Source organism: Patagioenas fasciata, chromosome 29, assembly GCF_037038585.1.
Source record: "Patagioenas fasciata isolate bPatFas1 chromosome 29, bPatFas1.hap1, whole genome shotgun sequence".
Lineage (NCBI taxonomy): Eukaryota > Metazoa > Chordata > Aves > Columbiformes > Columbidae > Patagioenas > Patagioenas fasciata.
The window spans coordinates 71,321-77,380 of record NC_092548.1 but is presented as its reverse complement, the minus strand read 5'-3'; positions in this window follow the sequence as shown (position 1 = coordinate 77,380).

Here is a 6,060-nt window from a genome sequence, read left to right as displayed (position 1 = left end):
GGCACCGTGGGGACCCCCCCTTTGTCTCCAGTGCCCATTGTGACATCCTTGGGACCCCCCTTGTCCCCAGGACCCGTTGTGACATCTTGGGGACCCCTATGTCACCAGAGCCCATTGTGATATCCTGGGGAGCCCCCTTTGTCCCCAGGGCCCATTGTGCACATCCTGTGGACCCCTCTTTGTCCCCAGGGCCCATTGTGATATCCTGGGGAGCCCTCTTTTTCCCCAGGGCCTATTGTGACATCCTGGGGACCCCCTTTGTCCCCCGGGCCCATTGTGACATCCTGAAGACCCCCTTTGTCCCCAGGGCCTATTGTGACATGCCAGGACCCCCCCTTTTCTCCAGGGCCCATTGTGACGTCCCAGGACCCCCTATTGTCCCCAGAGCCCATTGTGACATCCCAGGACCCCCCATTGTCCCCAGGCCCCATTATACACATCCTGGGGTCCCCCTTTATCCCCAGGGCCATTGTGACACCATGGGGACCCCCTTTGTCCCCAGGGCCCATTGTGACGTCCCAGGATGCCCCATTGTCCCCTGGGCCCATTGTGAAATCATGGGGACCCCCTTTGTCCCCAGGGCCTATTGTGACATCCCAGGACCCCCCATTGTCCCCAGGGCCCATTGTGACATCCTGGGGACCCCCCTTTGTCCCCAGGGCCCATTCTGACACCATGGGGACCCTCTTTGTCCCCAGGGCCCATTGTGATATCCTGGGGACTCCCTTTGTCCCCAGGGCCCATTGTGACACCGTGGAGACCCTCCTTGTCCTCAGGGCCCATTATGACATTCAGGGGACTCCTCTTTGTCCCCAGGGCCTATTGTGACATCCTGGGGACCCCCCTTTTCTCCAGGGCCCATTGTGACGTCCCAGGACCCCCCGTTGTTCCCCCGGCCCATTGTGAAATCCTGGGGACCCCCTCTTTTTCCCCAAGGCCCATTGTGACATCCCACGACCCCCCATTGTCCCCAGGCCCCATTATGCACATCCTGCGGTCCCCCTTTATCCCCCGGCCCCATTCTGACACTGTGGGGACCCCCGTTGTCCCCAGGACCCATTGTGACATCCTGGGGACCCCCTTTGTCCCCAGGGCCTATTGTGACATCCCAGAATCCCCCATTGTCCCCAGGGCTCATTGTGACACCGTGGGGACCCCCCCTTTTTCTCCAGTGCCCATTGTGACATCCTGGGGACCCCTCTTTGTCCCCAGGGCCCATTGTGATATCCTGGGGAGCCCTCTTTTTCCCCAGGGCCTATTGTGACATCCTGGGGACCCCCTTTGTCCGCCGGGCCCATTGTGACATCCTGAAGACCCCCTTTGTCCCCAGGGCCTATTGTGACATCCCAGGACCCCCCCTTTTCTCCAGGGCCCATTGTGACGTCCCAGGACCCCCTATTGTCCCCAGAGCCCATTGTGACATCCCAGGACCCCCCATTGTCCCCAGGCCCCATTATACACATCCTGGGGTCCCCCTTTATCCCCAGGGCCATTGTGACACCATGGGGACCCCCTTTGTCCCCAGGGCCCATTGTGACGTCCCAGGATGCCCCATTGTCCCCTGGGCCCATTGTGAAATCATGGGGACCCCCTTTGTCCCCAGGGCCTATTGTGACATCCCAGGACCCCCCATTGTCCCCAGGGCCCATTGTGACACCGTGGAGACCCTCCTTGTCCTCAGGGCCCATTATGACATTCAGGGGACTCCTCTTTGTCCCCAGGGACTATTGTGACATCCTGGGGACCCCCCTTTACTCCAGGGCCCATTGTGACACCGTGGAGACCCCATTTGTCACTGGGGCCCATTGTGACATCCCAGGACACCCCATTGTCCCCAGGGCCCACTGAGACATCCCAGCGACCACCCTTTGTCCCCAGGGCCCATTATGCACATTCAGGGGACACCCCTTTGTCCCCAAGGCCCATTGTGACATCCTGGGGAGACCCCATTGTCCCCAAGGCCCATTGTGGCACCATGCGACCCCCTTTGTCCCCAGTGCCCATTGTGACATCTTAGGACCCCACTTTGTCCCTAGGGCCCATTGCGACATCCTGGGGACCACCGTTGTCCCCAGGGCCCATTGTGGCACTATGTGGACCCCCTGTTGTTCCCGAGGGCCCATTATAACGTCCCAGGACCCCCCATTGTCCCCTGGGCCCATTGTGACATCCTGGGGTCCCCCTTTTGTCCCCTGGGCCCATTGTGACACTGTGGGGATCTCCTTTGTCCCCAGGGAGCATTGTGACACTGTGGGGACCCCCTTTGTCCCCAGGGCCCATTGTGACATCCTGGGGAATCCCTTTGTCTCCAGGGCCCATTGTGACGTCCCAGGACCCTGCTTTGTCCCCGGGGCCCATTGTGACATCCTGGGGAACCGCTTTGTCCCCAGGACCCATTGTGACGTCCCAGGACCCCCCCTTGTCCCCAGGGCTCATTGTGATGTCCCAGGATCCCCATTGTCCCCAGAGCCCATTGTGATGTCCTGGGAACCCCCTTTGACCCCAGGGTCCATTGTGACACCATGGGGACCCCCTCTTGTCCCCAGGGCCCATCGTGGCACCGTGGGGACCCCCTTGTCACTGGGGACCCATTGTGACACTATGGGGACCCCCCTTTGTGCCCAGGGCCCATTGTAACATCCTGGGGACCCCCTTGCCTCCAGGGCCCATTGTGGCACCATGAGGACCCCCTTTGTCACTGGTGCCCATTGTGACATCCCAGGACCCCCCATTGTCTGCAGAGCTCATTGTGACACTATAGGGACCCCCCTTGTCACTGAGGACCCATTGTGACACCATGGGCACCTCCCCTTGTCGTCAGAGCCCATCGTGACATCCCAAAACCCCCAATTGTCTCCAGGGCCCATTGTGACATCCTGGGGACCTCCCTTTCTCCCCAGGGCCCATTGTGACGTTCCAGGAACCCCCATTGTCCTCAGGGCCCATTGTGACATTCAGGGGACCCCCTTTGTCTTCAGGGCCCATTGTGACACCATGGAGACCCCATTTGTCACTCGGGCGCATTGTGACATCCTAGGACCCCCCATTGTCCCCAAGGCCCATTGCGACATCCTGGGGACCCCCCTTTGTCCTCAGGGCCCATTGTGACATTCAGGGCACCCCTCTTTGTCCCCAGGGCCCATTCTGATACCATGGGGACCACTTTGTCCCCAGGGCCCACTGTGACATCCTGGGGACGCCCTTTGTCCCCAGGGCCCATTTTGACACCATGTGCACCCCCCTTTGTGCCCAGGGCCGATTGTGACATCCTGGGGACCCTCTTTGTCCCCAGGGCCCATTGTGACATCCTGGGGACACCCCATTGTCTCCAGGGCCCATTGTGAACATCCTGGGGACCCCCTTGTCCCCAGGGCCCATCGTGGCACCGTGGGGACCCCCCGTTGTCCCCAGGGTCTATAGTGACACCGTGGGTACCCCCTTTGTCCCCAGTGCCCATTGTGACATCCTGGGGACCGCCTTTGTCCCCAGGGCCCATTGTGACATCCCAGGACCCCAAGTTGTCCCCAGGGACCATTGTGACACCGTGGGGACCCCCTTTGTCCTCAGGGCCCGTTGTGAACATCCTGGGGACCCCCTTGTCCACACGACCCATCGTGGCACCGTGGGGACCCCCCGTTGTCCCCAGGGCCTATAGTGACACCGTGGGTACCCCCTTTATCCCATGAGCCCATTGTGACATCCTGGGGACCCCCTTGTCCCCAGGGCCCATTGTGACACCATGGGGATCGCCTTTGTCCCCGTGGCCCATTGTGACATCCCAGGACCCCGCGTTGTCCCCAGTGCCCATTCTGACATCCTGGGGACCCCCCTTGTCCCCAGGGCTTATTGTGACATCCTGGGGACCCCTTTGTCCCAGGGGCACATTGTGGCACCATGGGGACCCCCTTTATCCCCAGGGCCACTTGTGACATCCTGGGGACCCCCCTTGTCCCCAGTGCCCATTATGACATTCTGGGGACCCCCTTTGTCCCAGGGGCACATTGTGGCACCACGGGGACCCCCTTTGTCACCGGGGCCCATTGTGACATCCCAGGACCCCAAGTTGTCCCCAGGGCCCATTGTGACACCATGGGTACCCCCTTTGTCCCATGGGCCCATTGTGACATCCTGGGGACCCCCTTGTCGCCAGGGCCCATCATGGCACCGTGGGGACCCCCCTTTGTCCCCAGTGCCCATTGTGACATCCTGGGGACCCCCCTTGTCCCCATGGCTTATTGTGACACCCTGGGACCGCCTTTGTCCCCAGGGCCCATTGTGATGTCCCAGGACCCCCCATTGTCCCCAGGGACCATTGTGACATCCTGGGGACCCCCTTTGTCCCAAGACCCCATTGTGACATCCTGGGGACCCCGCCTTGTCCCCAAAGCCCATTGTGACATCCTGGGGACCCTCTTTCTCCCCAGGGCCCATTGTGGCACCATGGGGACACCCTTTGTCACTGGGGCCAGTTGTGACATCCCAGGACCCCACTTTGTCCCCAGGGCTTATTGTGATACCATGGGGACCCCCCTTGTCCCCAGGGCCCATTGTGACATTCAGGGGGACTCCTCTTTGTCCCCAGGGCCTATTGTGTCATCCTGGGGATCTCCCCTTGTCTCTAGGGCCCATTGTGAGACTGTGGAAGACCCCCTTTGTCCCCAAGTCCCATTGTGACGTCCCAGGACGCCTCGTTGTCCCCAGGACCCATTGTGACTCCATGGGAACCCCCCCTTGTCCCCAGGGCCCATTGTGACATCCTGGGTACCCCCTTTGTCCCCAAGACCCATTGTGACATCCTAGTACCCCCCGCAGTCCCCAGGGCCCATTGTGACATCCTGGGGATCCCTTTGGCCCCAGGGCCCATTGTGACAGGGCGGGGATCCCCCTTGTCCCCAGGGCCCATTGTGAAACCGTGGGGACCCTCTTGTCCCCAGGGCCCATTGTGGCACCGTGGAGACCCCCCCTTTGTCTCCAGTGCCCATTGTGACATCCTGGGGACCCCCTTTGTCCCCAGTGCTCATTGTGACAGGGTGGGACCCCCCTTGTACCCAGGGCCCGTTGTGACATCCTGGGGACCCCCTTTGTCCCCAGGGCCTATTGTGACATCCTGGGGAGTCCCCTTTATCCCCAGGGCCCATTGTGACATCCTGGGGACCCCCTTTGTCCCTAGGGTTCATTGTGACATCCCAGGACCCCCATTGTCCCCAGGGCCCATTGTGAACAACCTGGGGACCCCCCTTTTTCCCCGGGCCCATTGTGGCGTCCCAGGATGCTTCGTTGTCCCCTGGGCCCATTGTGACATCCCAGGGACCCCTTTTGTCCCCAGGGTCCATTGTGACATCCTGGGGCCTCCCTTTGTCCCCAGGGCCCATTGTGTCATCGCAGGAGCCCCCATTGTCCCAAGGGCACATTGTTACATCCTGGGGACCCCCTTGTCCCCAGGGCCCATCGTGGCACCGTGGGGACCCCCCCTTTGTCTCCAGTGCCCATTGTGACATCCTTGGGACCCCCCTTGTCCCCAGGACCCGTTGTGACATCTTGGGGACCCCTATGTCACCAGAGCCCATTGTGATATCCTGGGGAGCCCCCTTTGTCCCCAGGGCCCATTGTGCACATCCTGTGGACCCCTCTTTTTCCCCAGGGCCTATTGTGACATCCTGGGGACCCCCTTTGTCCCCCGGGCCCATTGTGACATCCTGAAGACCCCCTTTGTCCCCAGGGCCTATTGTGACATGCCAGGACCCCCCCTTTTCTCCAGGGCCCATTGTGACGTCCCAGGACCCCCTATTGTCCCCAGAGCCCATTGTGACATCCCAGGACCCCCCATTGTCCCCAGGGCCCATTGTGACATCCTCGGCACCCCCTTGTCCCCAGGGCCCATTGTGACATCCTGGGGACCCCCCCTTGTCCCCAGGGCCCATTGTGACGTCCCAGGACCCCCCATTGTCCCCAGGGCCCATTGTGACATCCTGGGGATCCCTCCTTGTCCTCAGGCCCCATTGTGATGTCCCAGGACCCCCCATTGTCCCCAGGGCCCATTGTGACATCCACTGCACTACC